Raw genomic sequence first — 22372 nt, forward strand, 5'->3', positions numbered from 1 at the left:
GGAAGGTTAAGACGAAGGAACACATACCAATCCTCACAGAGGGATAAAAAGTGGAGAGAGTGAGCAGCTTCAAGTTCCTGGGTGTGTCAAGATCTCTGAGGACCTAACCTGGTCCCAACATATCGATGCGGTTATAAAGAAGGCAAGGAGTTTGGAGAGATTTGGTATGTAAACGAGTACTCAAAGACTTCTATAGTTGTACCGTAGTGAGCATTCTGACAGGCTGCATCACTGTCTGCTATGGAGAGGCTACTGCACAGGACCGAAAGAAGCTGCAGAAGGTTGTAAGTCTAATCAGCTTCATCTTGGGGACTAGCCTACAAAGTACCCAGGACGTCTTCAAGGAGCGGTATCTCAGAAAGGCAACATCCAATATTAAGGACCCCCAGCACACAGGGCATGCCTTTTTCTCACTGTTACCACCAGGTAGGAGGTACAGACGCCTGAAGGCACACACTCAGCGGTTCAGGAACAGCTTCTTCCCCTCTGCCATCCGATTCCTAAATGGACATTGAACCCTTGAACACTACCTCACTTTCTTAATATATATTATTTCTGTTTTTTTGCATGATTTTTAATCTATTCAATATACATATACTGTAATTGATTTACTTATTTATTAATTATTATTATTTTCTTCTTCTATATTATGTATTGCATTGAACTGCTGCTGCTAAGTTAACAAATTTCATGACACATGCCGGTGATGATAAACCTGATTCTGATAATGAAGGGTCTCAGCCTGAAACGCAACTGTTTACTCAATGCATTTTCCCTTGGGCGTGGTGCGGATATTTATTTATGTTTCGCTTGGACTGGGTTTTCAGGCAAAACAGTTTCAGTACCATGACCAAACAAAGTGAAACAAACTGGATTAATTTTGCATCAATGCAGTCCAATGATTACATGCATATCACAGACTAATATGCATATATATGTATATGGTGGACCCTTTTCTTTATTTTTATTATATAGTATTATTGTATTTGTTAGAGCTTAAAATATTTGTCAATACAATTTTGATCTAAGTTTACACTGGTGTGAGTTAAATTATTGTTTCTGGCAAACAGTAAATTTTACATGAGTGTGTCAGCGTTCATACAAGGAATTGCCTTCATTTTTTCTCAGAAGGTTCATTCAAACTTTTATGTGTTGTTTGCCTGGATCATCTATAACTTAGATGTGTTTATTTATTGGAAATGACCTATTCCCCATGCATATACATATACAGACAGAGAGAGAGAGAGAGAGAGAGAGAGAGAGAGAGATGTGCAGCACACACAGCCTCTCTCATCAGATCTTCAAAATTCAATCACTTACTGTGTCACACACACTCAGATTCTATGTGCAGCATATTCACTATATAACGCACAGAAACAGGCCCTTCGGGCCACAATGTCTATGCCAGAATCAGATAGTTATTGTCATGTGTGGATGTAAGACATAGCAGAAGAATTAGGCCATTCAGCCCATCAAATTTGCTCTGCCATTCCATCATGGCTGATTCATTATCCATCTCACCCCCCATCCCCTGCCTTCTCCTCTTGACCTTTGATACCCTGACTAATCAAAAACCTATCAACCTCCGCTTTAGATACAGCCAATGATTTGGCCTCCACAGCCACCTGCAGCAATGAATTCCAGAGATTCACTACCCTCTGGTTGAAGAAATTCCTCCTCACCTCTGTTCTAAATGGATGTTCCTGTATTCTGAGGTTGTGTCCTCTGGTCCTAGGGAAGACATCCTCTCCACATCCACTGTATCTAGGACTTTCAATATTGGATAGGTTTCAATAAGATACACCCTCATTCTTCTAAACCCCTGTGAGTACAGGCCCAGAGACATTAAATACTCCTCATATATTAACCCTTTCATTCCCAGAATCATTCCTTTGAACCTCCAATCTCCAATTCTAGCACACCTTTTCTTAGATAAATGGCCCAAAACTGCTCACAATACTCCAGGTGAGGTTTGACCAATGCCAATGTAATGATAAAGTTACTTGCATAAGCATCACATGCATGTAGCATCAGAGACATAACATTCACAAGAAAAACATAAATCGAATATGCAAAATTACACAACAAAGAGTATAATCAGAACAAAAAAAAGCAAAGTCAGTTTTAGTGCAAAGTGTTCAAAATGGTCATAGTGCTGCTGAAATGTAGAGGTTAGGGTTTTCCCAGCTGGTTCCGGAACCAAGTGGCTGAAGGAAAGTTGCTGTTCTTTCCCCTGGTGACGGGGGACCTCAGGCTTCTGAACCTCCTGCCTGATAGTAGCTGTGAGAAGATGGCATAGCCCTGATGATGGGGATCTTTGATGATGGATGTCGCCTTACTGAGGCAGTGTTTCCTGTAGATGCTACCAGTGATGGGGAGGAATATACTTGTGATGTATTGCACAGAGTCCACTCCTCTCTGTAGCTTCTTGCACTCTCATGCACTCAAATTGCCTATAGATACCTGCTGTGAATTTAATATTTCGGTAATATTTGAATAATCTTGTCAATATATTGTTTGATTAAGCATTCTTTGTTGTTTATACAATTCATTATGGTTTTATGTAGAAATACGTGAATTGCATACGTCATGACGCTACCACATCATACCAGCGTGCCTCACTTAAAGTAAATAAAACAAACTAAGACTCGCGTCTCTTGACTCCCGTCTTTTTCTTGCAATGAGTTTTTGTGTTTGGGAGTACAAAGGTAACAATGCCTATTTAAACAAATTCCATTTCCCAGCACTTGTTCCATAGCCCTCGATTTCATTTCAACAGCTTGCCTCACATCTTGTGAGTCTCTGCCTCCACCACTTCCTCTGGCAGTGTGCTCTGGATTTCAACCACCCTCTGGTTGGAAAAAGTTCTTCTCAAGTGCCCTCAAAATTCCTACCCCTGACCTATGCGAGAAAGTTTGTCAGCTAAACATTACCCTCATTATTTTGCATACATCTGTCAATTCCTCGCTGTCTTCTCTATTGCAAGGGGAGAAAAGGCCAGTCATCAGCCCGTCAACCTAACTAATGGTCTATTCACGGTCTGCAAGTTAGATTCATAAAGTTACAAAGTCGGGTAACAGGCCCTTCGGCCTTATGTATCTGTGCTGACCAAGATGCCCATGTACAATCAAGATACCTGACTCGCCTGTGTTTGGTGCTTATCCCTCTAAGCCTTTCCTGTCCATTTACTGATTTTATATTTTATGCCTTGGCAAGTGATTGCAAGTATCCAGTATACGTTCTTTCTATCTATATTGCTGACTTCAGAGATTGGACATACACATCAAGGTCCTTCTGTCTCTCAATACTCATTCAAACAAAACTAAGTCTTGGAGATAGGACTACTATCTACAAATTAGTGAACAGGAATGAGGCAGAGGCGGTGGAAACAGACAAAACAAAAGTCTTTGTTCTTGCCATGTGGTCATTCTGTGAGGCTGTCCTTGTGGCTGCCACTTTGTACACTGTTTGGTGATCTGATTCTTGTTCAGGGATAACTTAATCAGAGCAATTGAATGTGGACGCAAGTGGTTTCTGCTAAACTTAAGACCATATTCATACAAGAAGCTGTATATTATATAAAAAGCAGGCTTGTAGAAGAGCAGCCTGTGACCTGGTCAATGTGTGACTGATCTGGTTACGTTGGATTGAATCAGTCTAAGTTGGACAGGATGAAAGAACACATCCAAGGCTCAAGGCTGGAGGGCCAGGAAAACCTAATGGATGTGCACACAGATACTTAGTTTTGTAAATACATGATTTTAACTGACCCAATAAAGGTATTTGTTAATAAATACAGATTCTCTCTGTGATTAACTGACTATTATTATTGAGGGTTAATTCTTGAGGATTAACAGGGCTGCTTGCTTCATCCGACGTTCACACAGTTATCATAACAAAATGCAGGGATCCCAGTGCAGATCCTTGTGGTATACCAAATGTCATGGTTTTCCATTACAAAACAACTCTTACATCACCAAGAACAAACTTGAATCCAATTGGTCTGGACGCCATCGGTCCTAACATTTTGGACCAGTCTCCCATATGAGAGATTGACGCCAAAATGAAGTCCATATTGACCACACAAGTTGCACCATCCTCCATGACCTTCTTTACAATCTCCTCAAAAACACTTCAGTCGTTGTGTCAGCAGTATCACTCTTTAGCACAAGAGATACTATCAGTGATTAATTCTTGCCTCCCTGAATTCAGATCACCCTGGTCCATCAGAATGTTTTACAACAGCTTTCCTGCCACTGCTGTTAGATTCAACAGACTGTAATTCCCCGGCTATTTTGCACTGAAATCCTTGAATAAAGATCCCACATTTGCTGTCCTCTTGTTATCTAGCACCTCATCTGTGTCCAGGCTGCCATTAAAAACACAAGAGGTGATAGCTGGATCCTAGCAGAAACTTTCAAATCTTCTCTGGCCACAGGTGAGGTGCTCCTTTTTGAAAATTTGTTCCAGAATACCACTCCCTGAATTCTCCCAATAGCAAATTATTTCTCTATAGTGAACACAGGTGAAAAATATTCATGTTAAACCTCAACAACATCCTCTACCTATACAGATTAAAAAGCAAGGCCTCCAAAGTTGTGATACATGCCTTAGCGAGCACCAGTCTTTCCCAGGTCACCCACTTGTTGTCAATGAACATACAAAATGCTTTTATGAGTTTCCTTAATCGTATTCATAGGGCTACTTTGTTTGCCCTCCCATTTTGCAAGTACCTCCTTACACTTCATACACACTTGTCCTAGAGCATTGAGGGCAACTCATTAGTGAGCGGGTAGTGCAACACTTTATCTCACACCAGCTATAAAACTGGGATTTGATTCCCACCACTGTCTGTAAGGAGTTTGAACGCTCTCTCCACGACCATGTGGGCTTCCAGCAGTTGCTGCAGTTTCCCCCCACATTGCAGAGGTGTACAGGCTACGGTTAGTAATTATAGGCATTCTCTGTTGGTACCAGAAGCATAGCGACACTGTTCAGATTTCATTTGATGCAAATACAGTAATATGTTTCACTGTCTGTTTCAGTGTTTCGATGTACATGTGACAAATAAAGCTAATCTTTCTCTTTACTAGCCTTTGTTCAATTCTTGATGTCCTTTGACAAGCACAGTTCCTGGGCTCTTCGGCCTTAGAAGTTATTGCAAAGCTCTAATGGGAATGCATTAGCCCTGAACTTGATTTCATTTTTGAATGTCTCTCACTGGTTATACTTAACCTTACCTGTCAGAGTTGTGCCCAGTCTATATTCACCAGACCATTATGAAATCTCTCTCTCCCAGTTCAGAGCTCTGTTTCCAATTCATTATTGTCCTTCTCTATAAAAGCCTTAAAACTTTCATTGACATGGTCCATTTCTATTTCTGTTATACTCTCAGAAATTGTGTCCACTCCCTCCCTTTCTCTAGGAGGATCCAAAGTGCAACAGCTGAAAAGCTCCAATGGATACCCTTTAAAAATCCATAGGTGTTAGAATCCTTTTCCCTCACACATTTCTGTGTTTTGTCTGCATATCTACTTCTTATGTCCAATGATGTTAGGAGAACTGTAGTGATCACAAAAATGATCACCCCATTTGTGCACCCTAAATCCTCCCATATGGACTTATTAGAAGACAATTGACACAGGTTCACCTCTAGGATGCGTGCTTAGCACACTGCTCTACTCTTTCTACACTTACAACTGTGTGGCCAGGCTCAGCTTAAACGCCATCTATACATTCACCAATGAGACAACTACTGTTAGCAGAATCTCAGGTGGCAAGAAAGAGGCATACAGCAGTGAGTTAGATTGGCTGTTCGAGTTGCAACAATCGTGCACTCAACATCAACAAGACCAAGGAATTGATTGTGGACTTCAGGAAGGAGAAGTCAGGAGAACTCAAACCAGCCCTCATCGAGGGGTCAGCAGTGGAAGAGGTGAGCAGCTTCAAGCTCCATGGTATCAACATTTCAGGGGATCTACCCCAGGCTCAAAATATTGATGCAGTCACAAAGAAGGCATGCCAGTGGCTATACTTCATTCAGAGTTTGAAGAGGTTTGGTATGTCACCAAAGTCTCTAGCAAACTTCCACAGAGGGCCATGGAGAGCATTCTGACTGGTTGCATCCCTGTCTGCCATGAAGCCGTCAGTGCACTGGATCAAAAGGGTTTGCAGAGGGCTGTAGACCCAGCTAGCTCCATCATGGACACGAGCCTCACCACCAACAAGGACATCTTCAACATGTGGTGCCCCAGCTGGCAGCATACATCATTAAGGACCCTCTTATTACTACTGTGCAAGAGGAGGTGTAACAAGGGGCGATTGCCAGGCTGGGTTATGGTGAAGTTCTGCAGCTTTAACCAGTGGACTACCAGGAGAGATCTAGACCAGGTGGAACTAAATACGGAGGAGACCAGAGATGAGGGTGGAATTGGACAGAAATCCTTCCTTGAGAATTGGTTAAAAGCAAAAACATGCCAGGACTCAAGAATTACTACACACAGGGTAGGTAAGGTCAAGACTGAGTAAAGACGAACAAAATGGAGGGAACTTAAATAGAGAAACTAAACAAAGCACAGGTACACTGATAACTAAAACAAGACACAGGTGAAAGTAATCAATGAATAGGAGAAGAGGGGCATCGGAGCCTGGAAGATTCCGGAACCCCCACACAGTCAGACTGAGGCGTGAAAAGACTCCCCCCACTCCCCGCACTCCACCCACACTCGCCGCACTCCAACAGCCAACATCTGATGGCCCAGGGTGATCCAGATGGCAACAATGGACGTCCCTGGTCAGAACTAACTCCAGGTCCAGGATGACACAGGAGGAAACCCACAACCTTTCCTCTGGGTTGTAACCTTTCCAATCCACCAAGTGCCGGATCATCCAGTCAGGAGTCCAGAAGCCAATGGATGGTGTGCGCTGACTGACCATCAATGACGCGAGGAGCCGGGGGCGGTTTTGGGACGGGCACCAGCGGACCGCACAGAAAGAACTTCAGATGGGAGACATGGAGGCTGAGATTGGTACATGTGGTGTGTGACAACTGGAGATGGTAAACGGCTGCGTTGATCCAACAGAAAAGCTTGAAAGATCTGATACAGCATGGCACCAATTCTGAGGCTGAACCTGCAGGGAGGAGCAGACCCTGTGACCAGGATGGAACGAAGGCCCCAGGTGCCTCCAATGGTTGACCTGCCACTGTTGTTGGAGAGCTGCTCAGCAGACAGGACTCCCACCGCGGATTTCTGCCTGGGAAACATAGGGGCTGGATAACCAAATTAACACTCAAAGGGAGACATACCTGTAAAAGAGTGGCACAGGGTATGATGAGTGAACTCTACCCAGAGCAGGTGATCACTCCAGCTGGTTTGATGACCCAATACAAGGCACCTCAGGGTCTTCTCCATGTCCTGATTGGCCCTCTCCCTCTGGCTATTCAACTGACAGACTGACCGTAGCTCCAATAAGCCAACAGAAGGCCTTCCTGAACCAGAAGGCAGATTAGATTATGAGGATGCACTGTCCTCTTTTATTGTCATTTAGTAATGCATGCATTAAGAAATGATACAATGTTCTTCCAGTATGATATCACAGAAATACAAGACAAACCAAGACTAAAAAAACTGACAAAAACCACATAATTATAACATATAGTTACAACAGTGCAAAGCAATACCGTAATTTGCTAAAGAACAGACCATGGGCATGGTAAAAAAAGTCTCAAACCTTCTCAAAAGTTCCATCATCTCACGCAGACGGTAGAAGGAAGAAACTCTCCCTGCCATGAACCTCCAGCGTCGCAAACTTGCTGATGCAGCAAGTTGAGATTGAGGGCCTTGGTCAGAAACAACATCCTGGGAAAAACCGGGTGCTTTAAGCACATGCTACAGCAGAAGGTTAGCCATCTCCCGAACTGAGGGAAGCTTGGGGAGGGACGCACAGTTGCATGCCTTGTAGAACCGGTCCACCATCACCATAGCTTCCCTCATGTGACCATAATCACAGTGCTAGCTCACAATGGTGGAAGTCTGGTAATGAATGCCTGGAGATATAGGACCAGGGATGGGAAGGAATGGGCAGTGAGTGGGGCAGCCGGTGTGGACGTGATCTGGGTACCTTGCTCTGGGTGCAGATGGTTCAGGCTGCCACATATGATATGGCATCTCCAGCTGCGCCCTGCCACCAGAACGGCCTCTTGATGAACTCCGCCATTCAAGCAGTCCCTGGATGTCCTGCACTGTGTGATGCACACCCCCACAGTCACACATCTGAACGGACAGAGTAAGGGATGAAAAGGGGACCCAGGGGCTGGTACCCAGGTCCGCCTCCTGCTACTGTGTTCTTTTGACAACGGTCTCATTCTCCCACTGGACAAGCGCCACCAGCCTGGACCATGGGAGGATGGGTTCGGAGACGTAACAAAGTCTGGGGGTTCAAACTCCCTGGGTGTAGCATCTGGCTTCGGACTTTTTGAACGTGGATAGTGGGTAATGATAAAATCAAAACGGTTAAAAAAAAGAGAGACCACCGAGCCTGGTGTGAATTAAACCACTTTGCTTCCTGTATATAGGCCAAGTTCTTGTGGTCTATCCAGGCCACAAATGGATTTTTAGTACTCTCCAGCCAATGTCTCCACTCCTCCAGGTAAATTTGACTGCGAACAGCTCTCTAATCCCTGTGTCATAATTCCTCTCCACCAGGAGAAGAAAGCACAGGGATGGAGAAATGAGACTGTGGAGGTATGGAACTCACTCTTCTCAAGCTTGCTGAATAGTTGGTTCTGGAGTAAACACTGAAGGACATGTTGAACATGTTGGACGTGTTTGTGGTAGGTCCTGTAGAAATCGAGAATATCATCCAGGTCCATGAAGACAAAGTGATGTAGCATCTCTCAGAGAATATCGTTGATAAGGGTCTGGAAAGCAACAGGAGTGTTGACTAAGTCAAACGGCATCGCAAGATATTTGTAGTGGCTAGTGAAGATGTTAAAAGTGGTTTTCTATTCTTCACTCTCCCGATTACGGACCAGGTAGTATGCATTTTGGAGGTTAATTTCAGTAAAGAAGGTTGCCCCTTGCAGCAACTCAAAAGCTGTGGTCATCAGTGGCAAGGAGCACTGGCTCCTCATTGTAATCTTACTGAGGCCTCAATAATCTATAAATGGTCAAAGTCCACCATCGTTTTTCACCGCAAAGAAGAAGCACACACCAGCAGGGGATCTGGTCACTTGGCCATCATGGATGTACTCTTCCATGGCCACCCTTCCTGGAGCTGACAGGAAGTAGAATGTTCCTCGGGGTGGACAGGTTCCAGGTAGCAATTCAATTACGCAGTCATTAGTTCATTGAGGCAGGGGTTTTGTGGCCCTTTCCTTACTAAAAATCTCTAGTGGGTCTGCATGTTTGTGAGGAGCTCTGGAGGGCTTGGGAGAGTCTGGTAGACAGGCAGCAAGACGAGCATCCACAGAGCGTACCACTGGATCAGTCAGTTTGTGGGTTCTGGAGGGTTAATTGGGGGTGTCCAAAGATCAATGGGAACTCAGGAGAATGAATAAGGTGAAACTGGATAGTCTCAGTACGCTCATCAAAATTGCTGGTGAACGCAGCAGGCCAGGCAGCATCTCTAGGAAGAGGTACAGTCGACGTTTTGGGCCGAGGTCCTTCGTCAGGACTAACTGAAAGAAGAGCTAATAAGAGATTTTTAGTAAGAAAATCTAGTAAGAAAATCTCTTACTAGCTCTCCTTTCAGTTAGTCCTGATGAAGGGTCTCGGCCCGAAACGTCGACTTCACCTCTTTCTAGAGATGCTGCCTGGCCTGCTGCGTTCACCGGCAACTTTGATGTGTGTTGCTTGAATTTCCAGCATCTGCAGAATTCTTCGTGTTTGAGGGTCAGTATGCTGTTCCATATGTAGACAGTTGGGAGCAGTGAGGTGCTCTCAGGACCCAGACGTCTTTCGTCCAGAGATGTGGCCGAGACTGGTTGGTTGAAATCGGCCAGGGGATCTCAGAGATGTCTTGGTAACCTGGGGTCCATGAAGTTGCCTGTTGTGCCAGAATTCACAAAGGCTCCAATGGCATGTTATTGTTCACCCAGGAGATGAAGGTAGACAACTCTATCCCAGAAGTAGCAGATCTGGGAGGAATGGTAGAACCTGTCATGGCCCTCCCTTCACCGGATGGGTCTGGATGTTTTCCCGACAACCCAGGACAGGCAGAAAAGAAATGGCCTGGGTCACCACAGTAGAGGCAGTACTTCCTCTTAATTCTCTGGTCCCACTCAACTGGAGAAAGTTGGGATTTTTCCAGTTGCATTGGTTCCTCCTGGTGAAGTTGTCCGGGGGGGGGGGAGACGCGAAGCTGGGAATTGTGCATGAGGATGATGAGGCTGTGGGGGTTTGGAGACTGGCAACCATAGAGGACTTACTGTGGTGCCCTCTTCTCCTTTCCTGGAGAAGATTGTCAAGTCAGATGGTGGTATCTATGAGAGTCTCAAGATGCTCAATTGGGTTTCTGGCGACAAATTCATTTTTAGATTCAACTGATAACCTACGGTAGAACATAGCTTCAATGTTCCAAACACACTCTACTGTCAGGAATTGGAACTCGATTGTAGTCAGCCATGCTTAACGAAGTTGGAGGAGTTGGTTAGCCACCTCTCATCTGCTAAGTGGTGGTCAAACACCCTTTCATCTTTTTGGTGAAGAGAGATACACCTACTGTATACAACTTGGAGCGTTCTTCTCCCAGAGCAGTGTAATTCAGGCGAGAGCTTTGCCAGAGAGGAGAGAGATGACAAGGGTAACTTTGTGGCAGTCAGAGGGGAAGTTTATGGGTTGCAGCTGGAAAGCCAGGGAACACTGAGTGAGAAGTCCTCTACATATCCCTGAGGTGCCATCAAATCACTTGGGCACTGGCAAGTTCGGAGTTCCACCATGAGAACAAGTGGGTGACACCTCCACATTGGCTGCAGACTCGGGAGCTGGGGTGGCAGCAGAGGTTTGGTGGCACAGCCGGATGGTTTCGGTAAATGTCTGCAGGGCAGTAAAGATCAGCTGGAGCATATGCTCAGGTCTACTCACTGTGACTGCCCGGATGGCCAGCACTGATCGGTGATACTCAGACTCCACAGGGTCCATGAATGGCGCAGTCTTGCTGTAACAAGGGCTGGGCCTAAATTGGGATTGTTATGGTGAAATTCCACATCTTTAACCAGTGCTCTTCTCGGAGAGAACTAGACCAGGTGACCCCAAGTGCAGAAGAGACCAGAGATGAGGATGAAATTGAATAAAGAATCTTTATTTGTGGATTGTGTAGTAGAGAATGCAGACCAGGACTGGAGAATCACTACACACATGCTCAGTAAACTTAAGAGATAAACCAAACAATGCATTTGAGATATCTTTCTCCTACTACAATAATAGACTTGATAATTAATATAGAAATTAATCTTTAACAATGCAATGCCATCTTCTTCTTTATATCCCCCAAAAGGCCTGAAGATTGTATACCCTGGAGGTCCCGCCTATCCTTAAACCATCTGACAGCAGGGATACCATATTCCAATGTGTTAACCAATACCCTCTATTCATTTGCCTTTAACTCAAGTGTCCTTGTGTTAACACAGGTCCAGCCCATTAAACCTGTTGCGACCACTGCAAGTACTTAACTTCCATTTATGTGTGATCATATCTTCACTTCCCCAAGTGCACTTGCCAACTACCGACTGTGTGTCTACTCTCTGTCACACAACTTTACTTGAGGTAACCTTAATGTGTTTGTAGGTAGGTATGGGGGGATGTCAGAGGCAGATCTTTTACAGGGAGGTAGGTACATGGAGCGCACTTCCAGGGATGGTGGGAGAGGTAGATACATTAGGGACATATAAGAGACTCGTAGATAGGCACATGGATGAAAGAAAAATGCAGAGCTATGTAGGAGGGAAGGGTTAGATAGATCTTAGCATAGGCTAAAGGGTCAGCACAACATTATGGGCTGAAGGGCCTCTATTGTGCGGTACTGTTCTATGTTCAATGCTCATTCCCTCAGCTCAACAAGTTTAAACTTACTCCAAAAGTCGTGGTAAACCCCACTAATGTGGGAGACCTGTTCTGGGTGAGTTGAGCACACAGCTGGTGCTGGTATGATCTACGTATGAAATAGTCCCAGTAACTGAGATGCCAAAATCTCCCCCTCTCCCCTGCACCATTTCTTCAGCCACACATTCATCTGACCTATCCACCTGGTGCTGTATGTGCTGCCATGTATTCCTACTAGTTCCCTAACTTCATTCTTTTACCTCTGTCATTAAAACTAATGTCAATCACAACCTCTGGCTGTTTACACCCTTGTGTGAACTACCCTGGAACCATGTTGTGTGCCTCTGGCTCCAACACCTCGGATCCAACCTACCATCCTGGGCTCATCAGCAGCCACTGAACCTCCATTCCATCCCCTCACTATCGTGTCACCTGGACACTTGCTCCTCCTCGCCTGCGTGTTGACACAGACGCTGCAGACTGACAGGTGTGTTTTCATGTTGCATTAGTCTCTGATGCTCTTTGAGGGAAAAGTCCCCCCGTATTTTCCAAAATGGAAAAACAGTCAGGATTAAGTTACCCTGAAGACCTGTCTGCCTCATTGTGTCCACCTGGTGGTCATTTATTCCTTCTTCTCACTATTCGAAGCTGCTGCGGGACCATTCTAAAATTATACCCTCCACCCACTGCATTTCTCTACCTAGTGGACATTCTGTGGTTCTCAGGGTGGACAACCAAGTGCCAACTCCTGTTGGTGCAGTCGTCCAGGCTGCAAGGTGAACCTCAGTTTCCCACAACATAGCCACAGTGATAGCCTCTTGTACGATTAACTTTGTATCGAGCTTCTTAATACCAATTCAGAAACAAAGAACTACTCTTAAATAAATTCCTATTGACCCTCTCAACTAGAGAATAATAAGCACACAATGAAACATCTTGTTTTCAGTCATTAATTCAACTGATTCTTGCCTATTACGTACATCACACACACACACGCTCTCCCAGTCCATCAAACACAAAAACTCTCTCAGTCCATCAAACACACACACTCTCTCAGTCCATCACACACACACACTCTCTCAGTCCATCACACACACACACTCTCTCAGTCTATCACACACACACTCCCTCTCAGTCCATCACACACACACACTCTCTCAGTCCATCACACACACACTCTCTCTCAGTCCATCACACAAGCACACTCTCAGTCCATCACACACACACTCTGTCCATCAGACACACTCTCTCAGCCCATCACACACACACACACTCTCAGTCCATCACACACACTCTCTCTCAGTCCATCACACACACTCTCTCTCAGTCCATCACACAAGCACACTCTCAGTCCATCAGACACACTCTCTCAGCCCATCACACACACACACTTTCTCAGTCCATCACACAAACACACACACACACACACACTCAGTCCAACACACACACACTCTCTCAGTCCGTCACACACACACTCTCTCAGTCCATCACACACACACCCTCTCAGCCCATCACACACACACTCTCTCAGTCCATCACACTCTCTCAGCCCATCACACACACACACTTTCTCAGTCCAACCCACACACACTCTCTCAGTCCGTCACACACACTCTCTCTCAGTCCATCACACAAACACACTCTCAGTCCATCAGACACACTCTCTCAGCCCATCACACACACACACTTTCTCAGTCCATCACACACACACACTCAGTCCAACACACACACACTCTCTCAGTCCGTCACACACACACTCTCTCAGTCCATCACACACACACCCTCTCAGCCCATCACACACACACTCTCTCAGTCCATCACACTCTCTCAGCCCATCACACACACACACTTTCTCAGTCCAACCCACACACACTCTCTCAGTCCGTCACACACACTCTCTCTCAGTACATTACACACACAATCTCTCAGTCCATCATAAACCATCTCTCAGTCTATCACAGACCACACTCTCACAGTCCATCACACACTGTCTCTGTCAGTCCATCACACACACTCTCTCTCTCAGTCCATCAGACACTCTCTCTCATTCCATCACACACACAAATACACTCCCAGTCAATCACAAACACTCTCTAAGTCCATCACACACTCTCACTCGGTACATCACACACACACACACACACACTCTCTCTCTCAGTCTATCACATACACACACATTCTCTCAGTGCCTCAAACACACACAGACTCTCTCAGTCCATCACACAGACATTACACACCCTCTCTTAGTACATAAACCCACATTCTTTCTCAGTCCATCACACACACACTCACTCTCATTCCATTACACACATACACATTATCTCAGTCCATGACACACACACACACTGTCTCAGTCCATCAAACACTGTCTCTCTCAGTCGATCACACACACACACACACTCTCAGTCCATCACACACTCTCTCTCAGTCCATCACACACTCTCTCTCTCAGTACATCACACACACACACACACACACACACTCCCAGTCCATCACACACTCTCTCTCAGTCCATCACACACTCTCTCTCTCAGTCCATCACACACACTCTCTCTCTCAGTCCATTACACACACACTCTCTCAGTCCATCACACACACTCTCTCTCTCAGTCCATTATACACACACTCTCTCTCTCAGTACATTACACACACACTCTCTCAGTCACTCACACACACACTATCTCAATCCATCACACACATCCTCTCAGTACATTACACACCCTCTCTTAGTACCTAAACATACACTCTCTCTCAGTCCATCACACACACACTCTCTCAGTCCATCAGATACACACACACTCTCTCAGTCTATCACACACACACAATCTCTCAATCCATCACACACTGTCAGTCCATCACACAATGTCTCTCTCAGTCTATCACACACACACTCTCTCAGTCCATCACACACACACTCTCTCAGTCCATCACACTCTCTCAGTCCGTCACGCTCACACACTCTCAGTCCATGACACACAGACCCCGTCTCTCACACTATCTCGCACTGTCTCCATACCAAAGCACTGACTCAGCTCTATGTATCTGACTCTGACTGCAGTACAGACATACAGCTCCATGCCCTGTCTCTGTTGGTTGTGCACACCTATTCTCAGCTCAATACGCACCATCAGCCGAACTCTCACTGCATCATGCATACTCAGTCACTAACTTGCTGAGTTACGTCGCAGACTTTAATCAAAGCTAAACACAGTGAAGTTTCTAACATCGTTGTCTCTCTCCCAGACGAGCTAAATCTTCTTTATGCACGATTGAATGTTGTCAAGACTAATGAGCCGCTGATGCGACCTGCAGGTTGGTCGTCTCTGAGGCCAAAGTATGCTGGTGTTTCCAACGAGTGGACAGTCGCAAGGCTGCAGGACCAGATTACATCCCAGGGCGGGTACTCAGGATGTGCGTGGCAGAACTGGCAGGTATTTACAGACACTTTTAATCTCTCCGTCTCTCAGTATGGATTGCCCTCCTGCTTCAAAACATCCACCATTGTTCCTGTACCAAAAAAGACCAAAATAACCTGTCGCACTCACCTGAATAATAAGCAAATGCTTTGAGAGGCTGGTCAAGGATTACATCTGCAGCGTGCTACCACCCAAACTGGACCCCCTATAATTCTCCTACCGACACAACCGATGGACAGATGATGCAACAGCCACAGCTCTACACACCGTCCTTACACGTCTGGAGAAGAGGGATGCTTATGTGAGAATGCTGTTCTTGGACTACAGTTCAGCATTCAATACCATAATTCCCCCCCAAGCTTCGAGACCTCGGCCTTCACCCTGCCTTGTGCAGCTAGATCCTGGACTTCCTGTCAGATCGCCAGTAGGTGGTAAGAGTGGGCACCCTCACCTCTGTCCCTCTGACCCTCAATACAGGAGCCCCTCAGGGCTGTGTCCTAAGCCCCCTCCTTTACTCTCTGTATACCCATGACGGTGTCACCACCCACAGTTCCAATCTGCTAATTAAATTTGCTGATGACACTACACTGATTGGCCTATCTCAAATAGTAATGAGGCAGCCTACAGAGAAGAAGTTATCACCCTGACACAGTGGTGTCAAGAAAACAACCTCTCCCTCAATGTCGCAAAAACAAAGGAGCTGGTTGTGGACTTCAGGAGGAACAGAGACAGGCTAACCCCTATAGACATCAATGGATCTGGGGTTGAGAGGGTGAACAGCTTTAAGTTCCTCGGCATAAACATTACCAAGGATCTCATGTGGTCTGTACATACTAGCTGTGTGGTGAAAAAGGCACAATAGCGCCTCTTTCACCTCATATGGTTGAAGAAGTTTGGTGTGGGCCCCCAAATCCTAAGGACTTTCTACAGGCGCACGATTGAGAGCATCCTGACTGGCTGTATCACTGCCTGGTATGGGAACTGTACCTCCCTCAATCGCAGGACTCTGTAGAGAGTGGTGCGGACAACCCAGTGCATCTGTAGATGTGAACTTCCCACTATTCAGGACATTTACAAAGACAGGCATGTAAAAAGGACCCAAAGGATAATTGGGGACGCAAGTCACCCCGACCACAATCTATTCCAGCTGCTACCATCTGGGAAATGGTACTGCAGCATAAAAGCCAGGACCAACAGGCTCCGGGACAGCTTCTTCCACCAGGCCATCAGACTGATTAAGTCATGCTGACACAACTGTATTTCTATGTTATATTCACTATCCTGTTGTACATTATTTATTATAAATTGTACCTTGCACATTTAGATGGAGACGTAACGTAAAGATTTTTACACCTCATGTATATGATGTGAGAAATAAACTCAATTCAATTCATTACAAAGAGCCTGCCCTTCACTCTAGCCCAGACGACATCCCCTCACTAGCGGGTGCTTCTTCAGGATCTCACAGCAGCAGGTGCACTCAGATCCTCTTGCCACGTCGTGCAGGCTCACTCTCACTCTCCCTACCTCACATGCACTCAGTCTCTTTCTGATTCCAAAGTATGTTCCTAGTACAGCCTTTTCTACATCGGTGAACCAAACGCAGATTGGAGGACCATTTTGTAGATCACCTTCACATTGTCCACTGGAAGGAACTGATACTGGTAGGTAGGAACTCCTGGCTGCTACCCATTTCAAATCGATTTTCTGTTCGCATTCTGAAAAATCTGTTCATTTCCTCCTCTACTGCCTTAAGGCCAAATTCAAGATGGAGGAGCAACACCTCATATTCCATTTGGGTAGTCTCCAACCTGACAGCATGAACATTGATCTTTCTAACTTCTGTTAATTTATCTCCCCTTCCTTCTGCTCTCTCTTTCAATTCCTCATTCTGGTTATCCCTTCTCTTCTCCTCACCTGCCCATCACCTCCCGCTGGTACTCCTCCTCCTTCCCTGTCTTCCATAGTCCACTGCCCTCTCCTATTAGATTCCTTCTTCCTTACCCCTTCCAATGAACCCCTGCTCCACCCACCAACCTTTCCCCTCACCTGGTCTCACCTATCACCTGCCAGCTTGTTCTCCATATCCTCCCCCCCCCACCCCCCACCTTCTTATTCTGGCTTCTGCCCCCTTTCTTTCTAGTCCTGATGAAGGGTCTCGGCCTGACATAGAAACATAGAAACATTGAAAACCTACAGCACAATACAGGCCCTTCAGCCCACAAAGCTGTGCTGAACATGTCCTTACCTTAGAACTACCTAGGCTTACTCATAGCCCTCTATTTTTCTAAGCTCCATGTATCCATCCAGGAGTCTCTTAAAAGACCATTTCGTATCCACCTCCACTACCGTTGCCAGCAGCCCATTCCACGCACTCACCACTCTCTGCGTAAAAAAATTTACCCAACATCTCCTTTATACCTACTTCCAAGCACCTTAAAACTATGCCCTCTCGTGTTAGCCATTTCAGCCCTGCGAAAAAGCCTCTGACTATCCACACGATCAATGCCTCTCATAATCTTGTACACCTCTATCAGGTCACCTCTCATCCTCCATCGCTCCAAGGAGAAAAGGCCGAGTTCACTCAATCTATTCTCATAAGGCATGCTCCCCAATCCAGGCAACATCCTTGTAAATCTCCTCTACACCCTTTTTATGGTTTCCATGTCCTTCCTGCAGTGAGGCAACCAGAATTGGGCACAGTACTCCAAGTGGGGTCTGACCAGGGTCCTATATAGCTGCAACATTACCTCTCGGCTCTAAAACTCAATCCTGCAATTGATGAAGGCCAATGCACTGTATGCCTTCTTAACCAGAGAGTTAACCTGCTAGCAGCTTTGAGTGTCCTATGGACTCGGACCCCAAGATCCCTCTGATCCTCTACACTGCCAAAACTTTTGCCATTAGTGCTGTATTCTGCCATCATATTTGACCTACCAAAATGAACCACCTCACATTTATCTGGGTTGAACGCCATCTGCCACTTCTCAGCCCAGTTTTGCAACCTATCAATGTCCTGCTGTAACCTCTGACGGCCCTCCACACTATCCACAACACCCCCAACATTTGTGTCATCAGCAAATTTACTAACCCATCTCCCCACTTCCTCATCCAGGTCATTTATAAAAATCATGAAGAGAAGGGGTCCCAGAACAGATCCCTGACACACACCACTAGTTACCGACCGCCATGGAGAATATGACCCATCTACAACCACTCTTTGCCTTCTGTGGGCAAGCCAGTTCTGGATCCACAAAGCAATGTCCCCTTGGATCCCATACCTCCTTACTTTCTCAATAAGCCTTACATGGGGTACCTTATCAAATGCCTTGTTAAAATCCATATACACTACATCTACGGCACTACCCTCATCAATGTGTTTAGTCACATCCTCAATAATTTCAATCAGGCTCGTAAGGCACGACCTGCCTTTGACAAAGCCATGCTGATTATTTCTAATCATATTATGCCTCTCCAAATCTTCATAAATCCTGCCTCTCAGGATCTTATCTATCAACTTACCAACCACTGATGTAAGACTCACTGATCTATAATTTCCTGGGCTATCCTTACTCCCTTTCTTGAATAAGGGAACAACATCTGCAATCTTCCAATCCTCCGGAACCTCGCCCGTCCCCATTGATAATGCAAAGATCATCGCCAGAGGCTCAGCAATCTTCTCCCTGGCTTCCCACAGTAGCCTGGGGTACATCCCGTCCGGTCCCGGTGACTTATCCAACTAACATGTTGACTGTTTATTCCCCTTCCAAAGATGCTGCCTGACTTGTAGAGTTCCTCCAGCATTTAATGTGCGTGGCCCCACTTCTCTCTCGTCATGTCAAGCACATCATCTCTCCTTCACTCTGTGCCATGCACGCTCTCGGTCACTCTGCATCACCAACACTCACACCCTAAATGTTCTGATGAAGGGCCTTTGTGTGAAACATCATCTCTTTATTTGCCTCCATAGATGCTGCCTGACTTGTTGAGTTTCTCCGGCATTTTGTGTGCGACTTGTTCGCGCGCGTAACGGCTAACGCGACACTATTACAGCTCAGAGTTCGGAGTTCAATCCTGACAAGCTTGTACACTCTTCATGAGCGTGTGGATTTCCTCGAGGTGCTCCAGTTTCCTCCCACAGTCCAAAGGCGTACCAGTTAGATGGTTAATTGGCCATTGTAAATTGTCCTCTGATTAAACTCGAGTTAACTTGGCGGGTTACTGGGCCGGAAGAGGCTGATCCACGCTGGGTCTCTAATTAAATAAATAAATCACCAGCATCTGCAGAATCTTTTGTGCCTATCACCAACACTCACTGCTTCTCACTGTGTCGAGTACACTCATGTAGTTTTACAGAGAGTCATGCTCACAGTCTCACACTGTATTGCATACTCTCTCTCACTCTGCACTTTCTCCTACTCTTCAATCGCGCTTCATTAAAATTCAGCGACTGCATTAAGTATCACTCCAGGATAATTTATCACATGGCAATACTACACTTTGCTCACAGATGGAGGAGTTTCTAATTAAATTCCCAAAATTACTAACACAAGAACATAAAATAAAAACAGAAGGTGCGGGAAACACTCAGCAGGTCAGGCTGTATCTGTCTGAAGAGAATGTTTCAGGTCAAGCACCCTTTATCAAAGCCAATTTGAACAAAGTGCCTCTGACCTGTAATATTGACTCTGTTTTTCTTCCCTCTGACACAGCCTGACCTGCTGAGTATTTTCAGCATGTTTATTTGTACTTGATATTTCCAGAGCCTGATGTATTATTTTTCAGAAGTTCAGGAAAACAGGGAGCTGTTTCAGCTCTTGTACCTCTCTGTTTTTCATTTAAACCATGGCTGATCTAATCTTGTCTTCAGCTCTGCCTGTTCCTGCCCCTTCTCAAAACCCTATGCCCCATTGGCCCTAAGATCTGTCCAACTACAGAGAGAAAAGTAAACAAAGAGAAATACGATTGGCTGAGCTAATCATGGCATTCCCTCTCTGATTTGTTGTGATCATTCGCCAGTGTCAGAGTTATACAGCACAGAAACAGGCACTTCAGCCCATCATGTCCATGCTGGCCCACGAATATTCAACTATACATTCATAAAATGGACTCCCTATCTCAATTCTATCCTCAGAGTCCTTTAAAATGTTAATAGTTTAAAATTATTGAGAGTTAAAGCCCTTGGAAAGAGTTATTTGCTTACAGATGATATTTGATATTGGTATTGGTTAGAACATAGAACATAAAACACAACAGCAGAGGGCAGGAACAGGCTATGATTTTGTGCTGAACCTATTAACTTAGTAATCAAATGGCCAACTAAACTAATCTCTTCATCTACACCTTCATGTTCTTCACATCTGTGTGTCTATCTAACCATATCTTAAAAGTCTCCAATGTGTCTGCCTCTCCCACCACCCCAGGCAGGGCATTCCAGGCACCCACCACTTTCCAAGTAAAAACTAACCCCTCATGTCTCCTTTGAAGTTACCCCTCCCACCTTAAATGCATGCCCTCTGTTATTAGTCATCTCAGCCTTTGGAAAAAGATGCTCTCTATCTACTCTATCTCTGCCTCTCATAGTGCTAACAAACAGTTAGTGTGACGCAATTACAGTTTGAGGCGTTCCAGAGTTTGGAGTTCAATTCTGTAAAGAGTCTCTTCACATCCTCCCTGTGGAATGTATGGGTCTCTCTCCAGTTTCCTCCCACAGTCCAAAGACGTAGCAGGTAGGTTAACTAGCCATTGAAAATTGTCCTGTGATGAGGTTAGGGTTGATCGGCTGTGTTAGGGATGCTGGGGTAGCAGGGCTCGAAGGGCTGTAAGGCCACACCATGCTGTATCGTTAAATAAATAATGTGATCTTATAAACCTCTATCAGATCTCCCTTCAGCCTCTGCCGTTCCGGGGAAAGCAACCCAAGTTTGTCCACCCTCTCATTATAACACATACAATATAACGCAATATTCTGGTTAACCTCTTCTGCATCCTCTCCAAAGCCTCACCGTCCTTCCCACAATGGGGTGACCAGAACTGTACATACTCCAGGTACAGTCTAGCTAGAGCTTTCTAAAGCTGTAACACAACTTCCTGACTTCCTGCCTCAACTTATAAAGGCAAGTATTCCATAAGCCTTCTTAGCCACCCTAGCGACCTGTGTAACCACTTTCAGCGAGCTATGAACTTGGACCCCAAGATCCCTCTGCTCATCAACACTGTTAAGGATCTTGTCCTTAATAGTAAACTGTCTCTTTAAATTTGACTTACCAAGGTACAGTACCTCATATTTGGCTGGGTTAAACTCTATCTGCTATTTCTCCGCCCATATCTGCAACTGATCTACAGCCAGTCGTCTGTAATCCACAACTGAATCAATCTTTGTATCATCTGCAAAACTTTCTAACCTACCCATTTGCATTTTCATCCAGGTCATTTATATGCATCACAAACAGCAGAGGTCCCAGCACAGATCCCTGCGGAACGCCACTAATTACAGACCACCAGCTCGAATAAGTCCCTTAGACTACTACCGTCTGTCTTCTACGTCTGAATCCAAATGGCCAATTCACCATGGATCCCATGCATCTTGATCTTCTGAATGAGCCTTCCATGAGGGACCTTGTCAAATACCTTATTAAAATCAATTTATACAACACCTACAGTTCCACCTTCATCAAACACCCTTGTCACCTCATCAAAAAACTGTCAACTTGCCCCACACAAAGCAATACTGGCTCTCCCTAATTAGGCCATGGTTTTCCAAATGCTCATAAATGCTATCCCTGGAAATACTTTCCAGTACCTTCCCTACCACTGAAATGAGATTGTGGCTAGAAAGGACACAAAGATATTGGTCAAGGTCCCAGCAATCTCTCCTCTTGCCTCTCTTAATAACCTTGTATATGTTCCATCAGC

The sequence above is a fragment of the Mobula hypostoma genome, chromosome 18, assembly GCF_963921235.1.
Source record: "Mobula hypostoma chromosome 18, sMobHyp1.1, whole genome shotgun sequence".
Classification (NCBI taxonomy): Eukaryota; Metazoa; Chordata; class Chondrichthyes; order Myliobatiformes; family Myliobatidae; genus Mobula; species Mobula hypostoma.